This window comes from Typopeltis vanoorti, chromosome 19, assembly GCF_054136105.1.
Source record: "Typopeltis vanoorti isolate ZY-2024b chromosome 19, IOZ_Tvanoo_1.0, whole genome shotgun sequence".
Classification (NCBI taxonomy): domain Eukaryota; kingdom Metazoa; phylum Arthropoda; class Arachnida; order Uropygi; family Thelyphonidae; genus Typopeltis; species Typopeltis vanoorti.
This window is the reverse complement of record NC_143567.1, coordinates 22,655,829-22,676,829: the sequence shown is the minus strand read 5'-3', so window position 1 is coordinate 22,676,829 and position 21,001 is coordinate 22,655,829. Positions and strand designations below refer to the sequence as shown.

The window sequence follows — 21,001 nt, the reverse complement described above, 5'->3', positions numbered from 1 at the left end:
TCATAATTGTGAATGTGAATATTGGCTTGCTGAGGAACAGCGACTCCTCAAAAGATTATTTAGATATACTTGCCATGCATGGACTCGAACAATATATTAATGTTCCCAAGAGAAAATTAAATGGTAGTAGAACGTGCCTAGATCATGTATTCGGAAGAATACATGATCTAGGCACTTTCCGAACTTTAAGTGAAAACAAAATCCAAACAGCAGTTGTGTGCCAACCTCTCGCGGATCACTTTCCAATTGGTATTAAAGTGTATTTGCAAGTACAACACAGAGATAGCGCAACCTAAAAATTCCCTACCCAACAATTAACTCCAGAGTATTGAAGATTATCCTGAGCACCGTCTCTTGGGAAGAGATGACGGAAACAAATATTGATACTCGTATCTTAAATTTATTGCAATATTAAATAATAAAATACAAGACTCAATTAAAGTTTAAAAAATAGACAAAATGAAAGAAAGAAAACCCTGGATTACACAAGAAATTAGACACTACATAAAAATTAGAGATAACGTGTATAAAAGTTTAAAAAATAGCCTCACAATCAATATTATGAACACAGTTTCAAGTACTATAGAAATCTAATACGTTATAAATTAAAAGAAAGTAAAAACGAATATGAATTCCTAAAATGCCAAGGAAGCCTCAGAAAACAACGGAAGTTTGTGAATAAATTCATTGGCAAAGACATCTGCAAGCAACCCCCCCCACACACTTAAAGATATCAATAGAGAAAATGGAGACAGGATTAGCTGAAGAATTCAAAAATCACTTTATCACGGTCAGTGAAAACATTCTGAAAAATGCTAAAACCACCCCTCTGAATTGCATTCCCAAGAGAATTGATAACTCTATATATCTTTTCCTCATTTGTGAAAAGTGTTATAGTTAGCCTAAAAGCAACGAAAACTTCAGGATACGATGGTATTAACACTAGCATTGCGAAAGAGTGCCAAACGTACATTATGGAATCCCTAATATAAATTTTTAACTTATCAGTGATGACAGGCACATTTCCATCGGATTTTAAGAAGACCATAGTTGTACCGATTTACAAAACGGAAACAAAAATAATTTGAAAAATTACATACCGATCTTCCTTCTACCGGTCTTTTCGAAAACAGAGAAATTGGTAAAAATTAGATTCATGAAATTTTTGGACAAAATCAACTTCTTTCCAAAGAATCAATTTGGATTCAGACAAAAGTTTAGCACAGAGCATGCTTTCCTAAACTTCACAAACAGGGATGGATTTACCATAAGGCGCAAGCTGGGGACCCCACTCTCTATGGGGGCCACATTTTAAAACCTTACTCCTCACAAACAACAATATGAAAACAGCCTAATAGTTGCAAAATAAAATATTTATTTGTAAATATTGACTTTATAATATAAAAACTAGAGGCCGCTGAAACATTTGTGAGGCCTCCCACCTCTATTTGAAATACATTGTCCTTTCCTTACAAACTTGCAAAACTAACAGGAACTGCTGCATTGCATAAAATTAATGTACGTGAGCATACAATTTCTTTGCTGGACGTATATACATGTCCAGCAAAACCTGGATAATATTCTGTCCACCTGCTGAAAGAACATGGATAAGAAGTGTAATTTGACGGTCATGTCCATTAGAAGGTGTGATAATCTTTCACGCTGAAAAGAACACTTAAGTAGATTACCTGGGGTAATCTACTTAAGTGTTTATTTGTAATACTTGTTTTATCGTATAATTATAGTTTTTAATGCCACTGCAAAATAAATCTTTTCATACCTTCTTCACTCCATATTGTATCACTTTGGAAGATTAATGTCACTATCAATTTTTTTGCTAATTATTTTAATCGCCAATACATTTTATTCTCCCACAACTTGATTTGTTAATTATTTTTGTGAAACAATTATTTTTTTAAATTAATGAAAATCCGAATCTTAAAATAAATGCAGCCTTCATCTGTCGAAATTAAGTTTTCTGTATTTTTTATTCACAATTTTATCCAAAGGTTAGTTCATAGATTGCGCCAAGGTTCGCACTTTTCCGATTTTGCTTTATAGAGTATAATACGTAACTCTTGAATCATATCACGTAATGCATAATTTTATAAAGTAATCTTGTAGGTTTTTGCACTTCAACTTTCTTGGTTCCCCTAATCATGTCTGCTAATCAACAATTGAAATCAAAACAAGACATTTTTGATGTATTCTGAACTAAAGCTTGAGGCAATTTAGTGTGATTTTTAGGAAACGTTCTCTCTCTTGTTTTTTTCGATAGCAGTGAGAGTAATCTAAGGGTTTTGCTTTTCCTCCAGCCAAGAGGATTATTATCATGTATTTCTAAGACGTAATATTTAGATTAAAAAAAAAAAAAAAAAACACAACTGCATTTTCTTTTGAGTGGTATGCATAAAGTTTTACATTTTGAAAATATAGCATAGTATTGCTAAAACTTTGAATAGTACAGAATTAGAATCGTCGATGGTACAACAATATTATTGCTTATTTCTATTGTCAAAAAGTAAACTGAAGTAAAAAAAAAATGAAATAATTTTGAATACTGTCTGAAAGCTTTGAAACCAGTGGAAATTTAAAGTAGTTATGTAACTGTGTCTCAGGAGAGGAGATGGGGGGAGGGGATTGGAGTAAGAAATCTTCAAAATAGACATAAATTTGGAATCATTCCGTATAGGATACCCTTCATATTATATTTTCAACATACCTCTATTGGTTACGCAGTGGATATTATAGTAATGTGGATGCTACAAAAAAAAAAAAAAATCTGTTGCAATTTTAAGCAAAAGGCAAAACGTCTCTGCTAAAATATTATTGGATATAAATTTTGGATATTAAAAAAAAGACATTCAATCGGAAACCCGGTGTACGGCAGTTTAATGTCATTTGTTCTTCATAAAAAAAAAAAATTCCAAAAATCGGAATGTCACGATCCATAATTGTATTTTGCAAAGAAAGAAAGCAAAATGTCATATTTATTTCAATAAATGTTATTTAAAAAATTTAAATATTTGAAACAATATTTTAAATGAAAAATTTTAAATTCTTCTATATTTTCAGTAAAGTAAAAGAACATAAAGTCGTCTTGTTCCGTTACACTGATTTGAAGAATAAAAAGGCAGCAAATTTACTATTAATATATAGATAGATTCATTGCAAATGCTGACCTCTGATCATTTCACGATTGATTACTTTCGCACCTGTGAAATTCGTTTTTATTTTTGGGAAGAGACACAATAATTGTGCAGAAAAAACAATCAAATATCCTAGGACAGTAAAGGATATTCCAAGTAACCAGAGTACAGGTAAAGTGAAGAGACCAAAGGTGTTTCACCACAGTTAATACGTTAACGGTTCTAAAATCGCCATTCAGGGATTAACGTTTGAGGGAGGGGGGGGTTAATTGCATGATAAAAAGTAGAATGTGGATGAAGTTTTGATCCATTAAAATTTAATTGGCAACTATACCACGGAATCTTGTCCGGAAGTAGTGCAATATTTTTGTTTTATTCAAAATGTTATAATTACGTTTCATCTTCAACAAGAAGATGGGATATAATTCTTAAACATTTAGAAAAAAAAAAGCTTTAACAGTTAAAAGACTAAGTGAAACGAGGTGGTCCGCAAGAGCTGACGCTATATTGGCTTTGAAACGTGGATATAAACAAATTAAAGAGGCATTACTTGAACTATCCATTTCTCCTAATGAAAACCTATTTCTGAATTAGAGAGCTCATCATTGGCTGATCATTTTGACAAACCAGAAACAGCAATATGAACAGTTGTGTGGGACAAAATGTTACAACGAATAAATGTTACTAGTAAATCTCTACACTGGATTTGTTTTTAGTTAATAATTTATTACAGAGTTTAGTTGGTTTTATTTTAGATATAAGAAATAGTTTTGCTGCTTTAAATGAAGAAGCGAATTTATTAACAGATGAGAAAAAATTTAAAGATGAGAAGGAAAGAGTGAAAAAACGAAAAACAAATGTGTGACGAAATTTCACAACCTAACGATGAGATTACTCGTATATTACATGGGAAAGAAAATTTCATTGTTAATACTTTTTATGTCTTTGCGATAAGCTAATTTTGGAAATTAATGAAAGAGCAAAAAAGCTATTTAGACAGATAGCATTGGCATTTTTTTGATGAAAGATATAACTCAAGACAAGTAGAAGACTATATTAACAAAATTTTACAATCTTGTGAGACTGATATTGACGCAGAAAAATTTTTTGGTGAAGTTAAGCAATTTTTGATAATGATAAAGGAAGAAAACGTTTCAATTAAAATATGTACAAATTTATAAACGATGGGTTAAGGTCTAGTTTTCCGAACGTAGAAACAATTCTAAAAATATTTTTGACGATGCCTATTTCAAATGCAAGTGCTGAACGATCATTTTCAGTGTTGAAACAAATAAAAAATTATTTAAGAAGCAACTTGCACCAAAATAAAACAAGCGACCTGTCGTTATTATGTATTGAATCAGTTGTAATGGGCTCGATTAAGTATGATGACATTTTAGATATATTTGCTAAAACGAAAGCTAGAAAAAAACTTTTAGTTATTAAATTAAAAAAAAAAAATTTGAACTGATTTATATTTATACTTTTTTTAAATGCAAATACATGTATACCAATATTGTGTTATTATGGAAATGTCGACTTTTATTTTCAATAAACTAAAAAAAAAAAAAATCGTATGTATTTGATTAACTGAAATAGACTTGTTCTTTTGAGGCCTCATAATGATGTTGCTCCTAGGACTCCAAAAGTATAAATGCGGTCCTGCTCCATAATCTGAAGGTGTTGAAGAAAATGCACACAAAACATAGTTGGAATATCCTCTATCTACTGGTGAAGACGTGATCAAAATCTTTCTCGAGTTATAAGCGAACATCGAAAACGGACTTTGCTTTTCATATATATACATTACACATTTCATATATGAATATAATTTCTATATTTCTTACAATTGAGGCGTTATCTGTGAACTAATTGTTCTTTTAAGGACTACATGGAGTAGACATTTGTTTTCATTTCTAACTTGATTTCTTTAGAAGCAACAAATAAGCTACCTCATGGATCGTTACATAATACAAAAATCTTCAACCGAGATAACAAATAATAAATAAAAATAATAACAATGGAAAAAGGTAAAATTGCTGAGAACAGTGAACTTTTATGCTGAAAACGAAACGATGTTCTGTTGATAATTTAACACAATGTTGAACGGACGAATATACTTGAAATTCATTTCAAATATTTTCTCAGTAATGTAGATGAATCTTAAATAATTTATAATTAATTTAATATAATTTCGATGTTATCTTGAAATCAAAATTTTTTTGAGAAATGAAAATGGCACTGCCGTAATCTTAACAAATATTTAGTCGTAGCGTTTTCGACTTAATATATGCCAATTAGATATCTTGCAGGATGACAATAGAACACAAGCAACGCTTCTGTAATTGCAGAAATTAGTAAATCCTTTATGCAACAGAGTTTCCAAAAGCTGATATGTGGTCTCATTTAATGGCGCAAAGCTCCAGATATTCTATATTGATTTGTAACAATGCAAAAGCACGTAGCTCGCAATCGCACTGAAGAACCGATGACGTCATCAAAAGAATACTTCATTAAACACTGCAAAGCAATTTCATTATGACGTAATAATATGGAATTCTGCGCCATTCTCTATAAATAGCTTCAGTTATTTAGAAGCATTGGACACCGCTGGAAACACAGGGTTTGGACGAAAGTATTTTTGCTACTAACTAATTTTGGGGTACTGGAGCTGGATGCTGTGTGTCTACGCATCTATGGTGGCCCGGTGCAGTTTGCCGAAGAGCAGCATTTAATTGGAAACTCTTGCAGTTTCCCCTGTACTGAGCTTGAATGCATTCGTGATTTTTTTATTGCGAATTGTATGAGGGTTAAAATCAGGAATCGCATCGTAGGTTAACATGCGGTGAGAGATCGATGGACATCACACTGGAAAGAGAATTAGGGCGGGTTAAGGTGGGTAATAAACGAAATGCAAACATCTATTGCTTTATTGCTATTTTTATTTAAAAGAAAGAATCTATTGCTTTTGTTTAGAGGATTTTTGGGGAATTAATTAATTACATATTTACATTTAAAATCATTAGATCAAACCAGACTTTATTATGACATTGTCCTCAAATTATAAGTACTTATACCAGCAGTATTTAAGCTGTATATATCGATGTCAATGTAAATGGCGTTTCTGTAGAAAGTGTATTTTATCAAAGAGCAATGAAATCGTAACTATATCACTGTTGACTCAAGTTAATTTCGGCTAAACACACGCTATTTTTCTTTTAAAAGCATGCAGTTTACCTCTTTCTTTTAAAAGCATAGAAATTTTAAGCGTGCAGAATATCACGATATTTAGAAAAGAATTATATCTGTGAGTAGAACCGTTGTTCAACGATGAAGTTTTGCCTGTTTTGAGGGAAGAAAAAGCAGATTTTCCCGGGGAATCTCTTAGTTGACTAAGAGGAATCTCTTAGCCAACTAAGAGATTCCTCTTAGTTGTCTAAAATTTAATCATAATCACTAAAATCATAAACCGGTTTCGAACACTTGTGGTTCCGAACACAGGGCTCGTATTTACCAACTGTTCTTCTAAGGTTCGGTGTTCAACTACGCCTGAAATTATTTAAATAATTTAGTGATGATTTATGCAGTTTACCTCTTAACTAAACCAATTGAGATCGTCATGTATGTTAACCTCTATCCTATAACCCCTCTTTCTCCAGTTAACCACAGTCTATAATCCACATACTCGCAATCTGTCCTCATATTCTAAATCCCATAATCCGGGTATAATCTTTGTAACTCTTCTTTGCACCCTTTCCACAGCTTCTTTATCCCATGGAACCCAGGAGACTAAATCTGCAGACAATAATCCTGGTGTGGTCTTATAAAAGCCTTATAAGTCATTTTGCTTCTTTATAAGGCTTTTATAAGATCAAACCAGACTTGCAATCTTGCAAGATTGCAAGCGATTCTTGACGTGCAAGCAAAATGACTTCCTTCTCCTTACACGTCAAGAATCGCTTCAAGATTGCAATTATCCTCCGAGTTGTATTTGCAACTTTTGCTATGTGACCTTTGAGCTTTAAATTCTTATCTACCAATACACCAAGATCCCTTGCCTTTTCAGTTTCTTGTAGCATAACCTCACTAATATAATATGCCGCTGAAACTCTAATCACGCCAAAGTGCATAACTTTACACTTACTAACATTAAACTGGCATCCATTTTCGTTTGTCCAGATTTCCAGTCTATTCAAATCATTTTGTAATTGCTGAATATCAGCAGCATCCCTGATTGTCCTGCCTGTCTTCACATCATCAGCAAACAATTGTAAATCTGATGATAAACCCTGCTTGATGTCATTAATGTATAGATTGAATAATAATGGCCCAAGGAATGAACCCTGAGGAACACCACTGGTTACCTTAAATCTGGCAAATTCACACTCAGGGTTCAGTCTTTGAATGCTGATGGTAATCGAGTGCCGGAAGCTAATGAGATTGTTCAGTTAATGAGTGCTCACTTTATTAAAATATATCAACCAGGTGTATGTAGCATGGTGCTACTGCTACGTGGGATGAAGAGTTAGAGGTTCATGAAAATGAGGTTGAAGAGTTCTTGCATACTCAGGATAAGAATTTGTCAATAGGGACAGATGGAATTTTCCCGTTAAAGGAATGTTCAGCTGAACACTGAACATAAACCCTACTCATATTTTATAACAATGTTACAATCTATCCTGTGATGATGTTGGATTTTTCTGAGGCATTTGATAGGATACCACAGGATAGATTGTTGTGTAAACTGGAGAATATGGGATTGGAACATAATCTGTTGACTTGGATCAGGGGATAGTTGACAGTCAACTAAAAGAGGTTAACAGAATGAAATATATGGTGGGGTGTTGCCAAGTCTTTAGCAACACCCCACCATATATTTCATTCTGTTAACCTCCACTTCACATCAAAGAGACTCACACTCATCGCTACATGGGACATTACCGTCTATTTCAACCCTGACTGGTTATGTTATCTGATATCATTAGTAGCGATGAGTGTGAGTCTCTTTGATGTGAAGTGGAGGTTAACAGAATGAAAATGAAATGATGTCATGTGTCTAATCTAAATAACTGAAGTGTCGAGTTGGATACAAAGTATATCCGTTACACTCGATCCAACTTACCATATGTGATTCTGATAGCCAGATTTCACTAATGCCAGCAATTAGAACGATGCTGAAAATTCACTCTCCGCTTTTGTCTCTGATAACTCGTCCACAGCAAGTGGATTTTTCAAGTGTGCACTGTACTCGAACTAATAAAATCAACAGAGATTTTAATTGAACTGAAATTATACACACGGGCTTGGATTAGCTATGGCTAATTTTCTTTGTCAAACAAAATTAGCAAATAACAGAGCACGCTTGAAAATTCATTTAAAATATTTTGTAATATATGTGAAAATTAGACAGCTTAAAGTCTGCTACAATGAGTACACTTATTGAAGAAATGTAGTGTACTTTTATATCTTTATACTGTAATGCGAAAAAAAATCCTCAGAACAAAAGCAATAGATGTTTGCATTTTATTTATTACCCACCTTAACCCGCCCTAATTCTCTTTCCAGTGTGATGTCCATCGATCTTTCACCGCATGTTAACCTACGATGCGATTCCTGATTTTAACCCTCATACAATTCGCAATAAAAAAATCACGAATGCATTCAAGCTCAGTGCAGGGGAAACTGCAAGAGTTTCCAATCAAATGCTGCTCTTCGGCAAACTGCACGGGGCCACCATAGATGCGTAGACACACAGCATCCAGCTCCAGTACCCCAAAATTAGTTAGTAGCAAAAATACTTTCGTCCAAACCCTGTGTTTCCAGCGGTGTCCAATGCTTCTAAATAACTGAAGCTATTTATAGAGAATGGCCCAGAATTCCATATTATTACGTCATAATGAAATTGCTTTGCAGTGTTTAATGAAGTATTCTTTTGATGACGTCATCGGTTCTTCAGTGCGATTGCGAGCTACGTGCTTTTGCATTGTTACGAATCAATATAGCATATGTGAACCTTTGTGCCATTAAATGGGACAACACATCAACTTTTGAAAACCTCTGTTGCATAATTGTTTTGGTTTATTTTAGTTTTTTTTTTCCATAATTTATTGCTTTTTATTTCGGTTACAGATTTCTTATCTCGGTTTTATTTCCTTATTATGTAATGATCCATATTTAAGGTAGTTCAGACACTTCTTTTTGGAAGTCTATTAAGATATGAAAACAAATGTCTGACCCGTTTCGTGTTTCAAAGACAATGTCTCGATTGTATGAAATCTAAAAATTGTATTTATTAGTGTAATGTTTAATATATTTTAGTTATTTTCATCAGTCTGTCAATGCAGGTGAAAATCAAGTTGGCATAGAAGCAAGCAGGCATTTTACGAAAACGGAAAATAAAAGCAATCATTGAAATTACTAACAAGTAAATTACTGAAGAAATATATAGAATAATTTGTCAAACATTTTAAGGTTATTTACTTCCATATTGACAACTATTATATGGATCATTTTTTTGGATTGCACTGAAAAATATTGTATGATCCATCGCATCCGAAATGAATTATACCTTCTTAGCTCATGATAAGTATGATGTTTAACACATTTTCAACAACAAAATAGGTTTCTGCATTATATAGGGATAAAACCATTGGATTACTATCGATCACTTAAGGATCACTTTTAATGCTTTAATTAGAATTTCGTTGTTTTTCTTGTAAATAATTATATTAAACAAGTCTTCTGTCAAGAGGTGCGTTTTCCGTGTAGACACTCGGCTGTTTATTCCTATAGAGGACAGCTAGGTGTCCTCTCATAAAAGAAGGAAAAGAGAATATGCTCGTATGCTGGATATGTGTAAGCGAAATGGAAGTGCGTCGGTAAGATTGCTAATCGAAGTAGAATTAATCAATCATCTTGCGATTAGTTTTCAGATTTTGCAACATTGGGGTCAGGACTTATGCCTACTTCACTGGATTTAAAAAATACTTTGGATAGTCTCACCCATACGACTATTCTTGAAACACTTTCAACGATGGGTTGTCCTGGACTATTTAAAGATTATATTTCTAATTTATATAGTAACTCATCCATTCTAATCATTATTTGAGATAAAACATCGTCCATTCCTTCTATACGTCGTGTTAGACAAGGAAATCCCTTATTTATCTTTAATATTGTTATTAAAGATAAATATTATTGATCAGGTCATGACAGGAAAATGAAAGTACAGGATTACATCTTTAATGTTCTTACACCGCCCTATTAAACCTATCGATATTTTGGACGACTTCACGGTACTTGGGACGAATGTTTTTGGCTGGTGGACGACGACCTTGGTTGAGTCAACTTTCAACATTTCTTGCTTAAACTTCTTAACACTCCACTGAATCCTGACCACCGCATTGCGTTATTAAATCAATTTATTTTACCTAAATTATTTTTTTCTGTATTATTAAGAAAAATCCTTCTCACTCTATTCTGGATAGACTAGATCAGGGGTCGGAATCCGGCGACCCAAACGAGCATTTTTGGTGACAAATAAAAAGGTTGACTATACATGAATGTAGCCCATATGTTAGGTCGAGAAGAAGAAAAAACTTTTTTTCGACTAACTGATGAACATATGCATGCTTCGATTCGAATTTTCACCTCGGGTTATAAAGTGGATCTAGATCTAAGGTAAAACAATCACGAAAGTCACATTAAGCAGGGAGACACACGCGCGCGCACACACACAAATTTCATGCATATACTATGTTACCTTGTTTTTATGTGATAAGTTTCATTGAGTTTCATGAGGAACACCAATCGTTGGATGGAATCTCCGCAGATCCAACTGGTATGCATTTCAGAAACAAATCGAACAAACCATTAGAGCAATTCCACCCACTCCTAACTGCCATAAATCCACCTAGATTTGTTAAACTACTCAAATCTGCAGCAAAAGCCTCTATCCCTAGAGGTTGCAGAAAACAATATATCCCATGTTGGAGTAAAGAAAGTGAGGAACTCCTAGCCAAATATGAAGAAACTGAAGATCCAGCTATGCTATTGCTAAGAAGCTCATATGAATCCTGGATAAAAACAGAAAGAAAAGATGGATCTCAACCTTCAATGAACTCGATTTCGTCACATCTAGTCAGATAAGCTGGTGACTTCTGAGAAAACTAAGTGGATCAGGGCCAACGACACACAAAATAACAGAGATAACTCCTGATCAAATGGCTAACCATTTATTCAAAACTTCCAAGATTCATCCAAGCTCTACCAGGAAAATTGCTATACAAGCTTCCGTTAGACAAAACCTGAAGACGGAACCCAAGCTTCCTGAACTCATACACCCAATATCTCGGGAAGAGGTACAAATAGCCTTAAAACTTACCAAGAATGGCAAAGCTGCAGGAGTGGATAGTATACTCTCTGAGTTCCTAAAACATCTTGGTCAACATGGCTGGCTGCCCTTTTCTCAGAAATCATGACTGGTAAATTACCAAAGCTGTGGCGGGAAGCCAAAATAATTGCTGTGCCCAAACCAGGGAAAGATCCAAATGAAGTGAAAAACCTACGACCTATCTCTTTGCTTTGCAACACCTTTAAGCTTTTTGAAAGAATTCTCCTCAAAAGAAGTTCACCACTCATTGAAAGAGCACTCCCGACTGAACAAGCTGGCTTCAGGCAAGGAAGAAGTTGCTGTGACCAGGTCCTGGCAACTCAAATTGAAGCAGGCTTCCAGAAGAAACTTAAATCCGGAGCCACTTTCATTGACCTAACATCTGCTTATGACACTGTCTGGATCAGGGGCCTCTTCCTAAAACTAGGAAATATTATAAAATGTAAAAAAACTCTACAACTTTTTGAATCTATTCTCTCCAACAAAAAGATCCGGGTCCATATTGGTGGAAAAAAGAGCAGTCCCAGATTCCTTCACAGCGGTCTTCCTCAGGGCTCTGTGTTATCCCCTATACATTTTAACATCTATGTGTATGATCTACCTCATACCAGATTAAGCAAGTTTATGTACGTCGATGACCTAGCAATCTTACATCAATCCACCTCCTTTATGAACTTAGAATCAACCTTGAATACAGACCTGAACATTCTAGAAGAGTACTTCAAGCAGTGGTACTTGAAGCCAAATCCAACGAAAACAGTGTCCTCAGTATTTCACCTGCACAATGCAGAGGTGAATCGACAACTCAACCTTTCTTTCTGTGGAAAAATGGTAGAACATGAGCCTCACCCAAAATACCTTGGAGTGAGCCTGGACAGAAACCTAACCTACAAAACGCACATCATCAACCTCTCCAATAAAATTAAAACCAGAAATAAGATCATTTCAAGGCTTGCTGGAACAACCTGGGATTGTGGTGCAGAAGTCCCAAGGTCGTCTGCACTAGCCCTCGCATTCTCTGCAGCAGAATATTGTGCCCCTGTCTGGGAAAGAAGTACACACACACTAACATTACCGACACCCAGATGAATTCTACCATGCGCACAATTAGTGGGACTGTGAGAAGCACCCTTCTCTCCTGGCTACCTATTTTATCTAAAATTGCTTCACCACACATACAGAGACGACAAGCCTCGATTAAGGAATTTAATAAAGCAATGAGCAACCCACTCCTACCCCTACATCACTCTCATAAATCCACCTAGTCTTCGCGTCTAATCTAGAAAGCCTCTCTGACCCATGGACGAACTGTCTTCAGCTGCGCTGCCATCAATATCTGACATATGGAGAGAATACTGGTCCAACAATCTCCCAACAGACGGCTTCCTGGTAGAAGATCCCTATGATCCGCAGCCTGATTTTGGTCTTCCTAGGAAGATTTGGTCATCCATAAACAGGATCAGAACTAGTCAGGGAAGATGTGGCTATCTTCTACATAAATGGGGGCTGTCAGATCACCCTTATTCTGATTGTTCTCCCGTGGCTCAGACGATTACTCATATTGTGTACAACTGACCAAAGCGCCAATTTCACGGTGGTGGCCTACAGGACATCCACAAGGTGATGGATGAGGCCTTGAATTGGCTTTCCAGCCTGGACCTTGACCTGTAGTTGGTATGGTGGTGGCAGTGGTTATGGAGGAAACAGAAGATCACGGTCCCGTCTCACCACGAAGACGTTATTCTAGTAGTCACTCTCAAAGTCCTCGTCATAGTATCAGCAGAACTCCTCATGTTAGAAGATGATGATACAGTGTGAAATAGTCCTCCTCTAGATCAAGTTTTCTCACACAAGACAACTGCTCTCTACTTAAACCTCGGATACAGCTACTTTTGTGTTGTGAGAACATGCAGCCTTGTCATACTTGGTGCAGCAGGACGATACTTGTCCCTGGTTTAATTATGACAAGTTACTTTTGCTTTATGCTTTTTTTTTTAAAAGAAAAACTTAGTAAGCAGGTTGTGCCTTTTATGTAATGAATTTTTATATGTTAAGATTTTCATCATTTGTTTCTGGAAATTGTGATTGTATTTTTCACTTACCAGTTTCATGTAGCCACAAGAATAACTAAATTGAGTTTCATTTTCATGCTTGTTTCATATCTCGTACTTTACATTTTCTGTGTTTTTTTAAGATTGATATAATAAAAATTGATGACTTAAGTATTTTTTTCCACTGACTATTTTCTCTTAATTGAACACTTGCGGACCGATTATTAAAAATAAAAGTTGAATGTGGCCCACGAGTCTGAAAAGGTTGCCGATCCCTGGACTAGATAAAGAAATCCATCAAGCAGTTAGATCTTGACTAAGACTGCCACATGATGTTCCAGTTGCTTATGTTCATGCGGCCGTTCAATCTGGTGGATTAGGAAATTCTGCAATGAGATAGATGGTTCCTCGCTTCAAATATCTAACGTTAAACTCAACATTACCATAGCTACCTTTAGAACTCCTTTTGATTCAATTAACTAAAACACTGCGTTGGACCTTTGATAATGGGATTTATATTGTTTCTAACTCTCTTGAAAGGAACAGATGGGAAGGATTTCTTTACCTTGAGTGGCTTGGAGAAGGTTCCGCCTCAATATCTTTGGGTCCTGGAAGGAACAAGAATGTTGCCTGGATGGAAATATATAGATCTGGTTAGGGCTAACATAAATGCCCTTCCTCCCAAGGCTCGTATAGCCCTTGGTAGGCATACTATATATATATATACACTACTTCAAGGATTGGATATGGGTTTACAGAGACAATGACACATATCTTCATGTTGTTTTAGAACCCACATTAGAGTTAAAAGACGTGATGCAAAATGAGACATCATAAAGAACTGAATAAAACAGAAAAGATGGTTAGTTAGAACTAAATAACAGGACTGAAATGGGCATAAGAATATTTAGTCTTTTAGTATCAAGAAATGGTTTCCTGAATTTTCAAGTCTGTAGATCGAATTTAGACCTTGAGCGGGCAAACGAAGAGAACATCGAGTATTATGCTTCTAATCCGGCTATTAAAAAGGTATTGTTTAAAAGAATATGGGTATCTACCTTTTTCTTTCTTTTTTTTTTGTTATAGCTATGCCTATCTCTGTGAAAGGGGTCTGGTGTGTAAGTCCTATATGGATGAACAGTGCTGGGACTTAGTGCCCAAGACATCAAAATATTTTCCCAGCGAATGACACGATACCTATGGAAGGCGTTGGTTACGTTTTTTTGAGTCTAACCAACACCTAGGAAGGTGTAGGTTAGACTTCGCTATATATCTGCAATGCATGCATCAAATGTATGCTGCACACTGTGTTTGTGTGGGTGCAATCAGGCAGTTGATGTGTGCTAGTTATTGCACTAGCGTTGGGATATTGTACCGCGAAAAATTAAAAAATAAAAATAGAATCTGGACCGGACTAAATGAATCATATACCCTCATTGGATACAGATACCTAGCTAATAGTGTGTCGGCGTGTCTCTAGCGCGAATAACAGCTTGTACTCTTCGAGGCATTGACTTCACAAGTGCCAGAGGTAATGCTAGCCATTCCTGTTGCACATTGTTTACAACTGCGTCTTAGTGGTCGGTTTCGCTTACATGGACGGCATCCCAGAGAGATTGAATCGGATTTAAATCCCGGGACCACTGGATGGTTCCAAACACAAATGAGTGTTCAAGCCATGCCTGGGTGGTTGGGGCCTAGTGGAGAAGGCGCATTGTCGTGCTGAAACAGACCCTTGCAAAGATGCGCAAAATGCCATAAAGGTGTGTAGATGGTCAGCCAGCATACTCTAGTAGCTCACGGCGTATAAGGACCTCTCCAGACACACTAAAGAACCTAGTGTGTTACATTAGAAGGCTCCCAAAACTATCACAGAGCCAGCACCTCCTTGAACAGAGCAGACCTGTGATGATTTTGAGGTTCTGGTAGTTTTTTTTTAATCTATTTCGTTTTATAATTTATTTTGTAAGCTTCATATACTAGTAGAAAATTTTGATAATCATACGTGTGAGCTGTTCCTAAGAGGAACAGCTCGTCCAAGTTACGATATGCGTAAAGTTACAAAATGTTATGCAATGCATTATCATTATATACACATTCATATAATATTTATATTATTATAATAGAATAACATAATAAAATCGCAGGAGACATGATAATATGTACAGAGAAAGTTTCATAACATTAATTAGGTACAAAATAAAACAAAGTAGTTAAATAGCATTTACATTTTACACCTGCAACAGAATCTTTTTAATACCAATATGCAAAAACCAATCATATATATTATTATTCTGAACAGAGCTTCCTCATTTCTGCGAAAATAAATATTTTTTTATTCGAGTTTTGTATTTGTTTGAGTTAGTTTCATTTCTTATTGTTAAAGGCAGTGTGTTGAATATTTTCGACGCTAAATAAGTATGTTTGTGTATTGCTTCTTTATTTGCTTTTGGAACTAAATATTTTAAGCTCTTATGTCTACTGAGGAAAGTATCTTGTTTGATATTTACGTATTCGTTGTCGTTTTTTATGAATAATAGTACCCTATAGACGTATAAATATCTAAGGGGTAGTATGTTTAGTATGGTGTATTTATTACACATTACAGTATCCTTATATCTGTTTCTAGTAAAGATTTTAATTACTTTATTTTGAGTCGAGACTAAAGGTTTCAGAGGTAGTGCGATAGATTCCTTCCCAACTTAATATACCATATTGTAGTATGCTTTGAATCCAGGCAGAATATAATATTTTTAGCATATTTATATTTAAGAATCTTTTTAGGTAGTAAAGTCTGTTTAACATTATCCTTACTTTATTTACGAAATCGGTGATATGCGGTTTCCAGCTTAAATTACTATCAATTTTTAATCCCAAATAAGTTATTACACTGACTTTTTCTATTTCCTCACAGTTGCAATTTGAATTTGACCTGCAATTCCAATCATGCAAAATTAAGTTTGCATTGAAGTTCATTTTGCCGTTAACGTATTAATTGCGGAGGAACCACCTTTGGTCATTTCACTTTAAGTGTACTATGTTACTTGGAATTCCCTTTACTGTCCTACGATATTTCATTTTTTTTTCCTGCACAATTGCGTCTCTTCCCCAAAATAAAAACGAATTTCACAGGTGCGAAAATAATCAATCCTGAAATGATCAGAGGTCAGCCTTTGCAATGAATCTATTTAATAATCAGGGTATGCCCCCAAAGAGTGGAAAAAATGGGTCTTGGTTGTTCTTTATAAGAAAGGCACATGCTTTAGAATGCACCAATTACAGAACTATTGCACTACTAATGAGTCATCTTGGCAAAGTGCTGATGAAAATACTAACAGAACGCCTGAAGGGGCATATGGAGACACATCTTCAGGATGAGCAAGTTGGATTTCGACAAGATCGAAGTACAGTGCAACAAATACTCGCACTAAAACTAATAGCAAAGAAGCTAGAAGAAATAAAATGATATATAGCTGTTTCGTGGACTTCCAAAAAGCATTTGATAATATTGATCAAAATATAACACGGGCTGTCTTGGAATCCTATGGTGTGGACAATAAATTGATCCGCCTGCTGAAAGATATAAATAGCCAAGCACAAGCAAAAATCAGAATAGTAGGTGAGACTGGAGATTGGTTTGCGCTAGTCAAGGCACGTCAACTTTAAGACAAGGGGACCCAATATCACCAATCATGTTCATCACACATCTGGGAAGAACACTAGATAAGATTAAAGAAGAAGGTGGAGGCATTTCAATAAATGCCATGAGAATAAACTACCTCTTCTTTGCAGATGACATCGTCCTGATTGAAGAAGACGCAGCAAGGCTGGAACAGACATTGCAAACGCTATACACAGAAGGAAAAAGATATGGACTAAATGTCAACTTTGAAAAAACTAAAACAATGAATATTCGGACAACAGGAGTTACTGAAAAGAGTTATAATAGACATATTTCAACTGGAAAATGTGGAACACTTCACATATTTTGGATGACGCATGACTTGGACTCCAAAAAAAGTAAAAATTAGAATAGCCAGAGCAACAACTATTTTAAAAGGCATGGACAAAATATGGAAGAGCCGAGCTATAAAGATGCAAACTGAACTGCGCATTGTAGAAACCTGTATCTTCAGCAGCATGCTCTATGGATGCGAGGCCTGGGTACTCCTGAGAGAATCTGAAAGGAGGATATTGGCATTTGAAAGGAAGTGCCATAGAAAGATCTTGAACAATGAGGAAATCTACAGACGAATACAACCAAAAGAAAACCTGATCCATAAAATATTCAAAAGGAAACTACGTCTGTTTGGCCATATATGTAGAATGAATGATGAGAGAAATTAAAAATGTTGCTGTTTGGAATGATTGAAGGAAAGAACAAAAGAGGAAGACCAAACAGAGAATGGGGCGATGAAATAGTCAAGTGGTGCCGAAACTCTATACACAAACTGAGTCATCTTGCACAAAATATAATGCAATGGAAGAATCATATCAAGATGGCAGCAGACACCTACGGGCATTGGACCCATGGTTCTTGATGATGAAATTTCCCTTTTATTCTTCAAATCAGTGTAACGGAACAAGACAACTTTATGTTCTTCACTTTACTGACAATATAGAAGATTTTTTTTTCGCGAATTTTTAAATGTTTGTTTCATTTAAAATATTATGTCAAATATTTATTTTTTAAATACATTTATTGAAATAAATATGACATTTTGCTTTCTTTCTTTGCAAAATATCGTTATATGAATCGTCACATTCCAATTTTAGGAACGATTTTTTTTTATTATTCTTATGATATTAAACTGTATTACTCGAGGTTTCCGATTGAGTCGCTTTTTTTTTTAATATCAAAAATTAAATTATATCCAATGATATTTTAGCAGGAATTCTTCGCCTTTGTCTTTAGCTTAAAATTGCAACAGTTTTTTTTTTTCATTTATTTATTTATTTTTATTTCTTAAGGATCCACATTAACTATAATATCCTGTGCGTAACCACTGGAGATATGTTGAAAATATAATATGAAGGGATGATTCCAAATTGATGCTCATTTTGAACTGCATCTCCCTCCCTTCTCCTGGAACTCAGTTACATGACTACTTTAATAAATTTCTACTGGTTTGAAAGCTTTCAAAATTATTTCATTTTTTTTACTTCAGTTTACCGTTTTGACAATAGAAATAAGCAATAATATTGTTGTACCATCGACGCTTCTAATTCGGTACCAAAACTTTGCAATTTATGCATACCACACAAAAGAAAATTCAACAGTGTTTTTTTGTTTGTTTGTTTTTGAAATTCTAAATATTACTACGTCTTAGAAATACGCGATAATAATCCTCTTGGGTGGAGGAAAAGCTAAACTCTTACATTACTCTCACTGCTATTGAGAAAAACAAGAGAAAGAACGTTTCCTAGAAATCACACTAAATTGCCTCAAGCTTTAGTTCAGAATACATCAGAATGTCTTGTTTTGATTTCAATTGTTGATTAGCAGACATGCAAACACAGAATAACTGACGTTTCTTTTAGAGGTTGATTTATGCAAAAATTATTTTTATTTATAGTGATCGGTTTCACTTTTATTATTGAAAAATTATAAATTATTTCTTGAAAAAAAAAAGGATTTGAATTATTTAAAAGAAAAGGTACATATGTATTACATAATCATTTATTTTTTTGGAGGTGGAAGGGTTGTAGACCTATTTCTTTGTGTTCGAGTAACAGTCTGTAAGCTAAGAAAATTATTGAGAAAATGAGGAAGGAACACGTCCAACAGACGTTGCGTAACAATAGCCAAATACATACTTTATGATTGATTTACAAATGTTCGAAACATTTTATTCTGATATTGGTTTGATGTTTAAAAACTCTTTTTTAAACATCAGTTTCCACAATATCACATACTTTAATGATTTATCATTATCAGGGAATAATATAAATGAGAAAATATACAAAATTTGATAATTTATAATAATCAAAACTTAATTTCCTATCGGAATATTAAAAGTTCTCTGGTACAATTACTTTGGAAAAATAACGAAACAAAATGAAAGTGCGCATATGTTACCTAGCAGTATTTGTGTGTGGTGATAAATTTGGGTGGGGATTTAGCCATCTAATGCGAAATACGATGTTTATTCTATTATGAAACTTTTGGAAATAAAATTTCATTGTGGCGCATGCATCTTTCGGATGATAAGCTGTAGAGAAAGTATCGCTACTTCAAAACAACGCATAAGATTGAAATTTGCCGAAAATATGTACATAACAGTTGACTTCATAATCGCCGTTTATTTCGATTTGTAGTGAGATTGGGGGGGGGGGGGAGGACCAAGAAAGTTGAAGTGCAAAAACTTACAGATTACTTTATAAAATTATGCATTACGTGATATGATTCAAGACTTACGTATTATACTCTATAAAGCAAAATCGTAAAAGTGTGAACTTTGGCGCAATCTATGAACTAATTTTCGGATAAGATTATGAATAAAAATTCCAGAAAGCTTAATTTCGACAGATGAAGGCTGTATTTATTTTAAGATTCGGGTTTTCATGAATTTGTTAAATAATTGTTTGACAAAAATAATTATCGTGAATCAAGTTGCGAGAGAGTAAAATGTATTGGCAATTAAAATATTTAGCAAAAAAATTAATAGTGACATTGATCTTCCAAAGTGATACAATATGAAAAAAATTATTTTGCACTGGCATTAAAAATTATAATTATACGATAAAACAAGTAGTAAAAATGAATATAACTCGTAGGTATTTAGTCTAATATAACTTAGATTCCGGTTACCGAGCAAATGGCAAGCAACTGCGTTTCTTGCTGTAGGCAACTGAACGTAGTTACTTATGCCAGGTAATCTAGTTAAGTGTTCTTTTCAGCGTGAAGGATTATCGCACCTTTTAATGGACATGACAGCAAAGAAATGGTATGCTCACGTACATGAATTTTATGCAATACAGCAGTTCCTGTTAGTTTTGTATTCAAAGGAAAGGACAATGTATTTCAAATGGGGGTGGAAGGCCTCACAAATATTTCAGGGGCCTCTTGTTTTTCTATTATGAATTCAATATTATTACGGCGGAGTGAAAAGATTAGCAGCAGTATACCACATTGGTGGAACTGTACTCCAAGAGATTGATGAGGTCAGGGACTTGGGAGTGTTGGTGGATAGGGAGATGAGGTTTAGGGGGCACATTGCGAAAGTAGCTAAATCAGCTCATCAACTCACTTGGTTGTTGAAAAATACCTTGACGAGCAGAGAAAAACAAGTTATTGTGCCTCTGTACCGAGCCCTGATAAGACCTCATCTCGACTACTGTGCCCAGATTTGGTCATTCGGTTCCTTCTTGATGGGGAGGAGGTTGAGAGGATCCAGAGGCGAGTGACT

The 21,001-nt window shown here is 34.8% G+C and overlaps 1 protein-coding gene across 1 annotated transcript in view; it reads right to left on the bottom strand.

Annotated features, from left to right (window-relative positions):
• Window positions 1–21,001, bottom strand: part of Mettl14 (methyltransferase like 14) — a 364,896-nt gene that overhangs the window by 156,402 nt on the left and 187,493 nt on the right. The window lies entirely within an intron of this gene.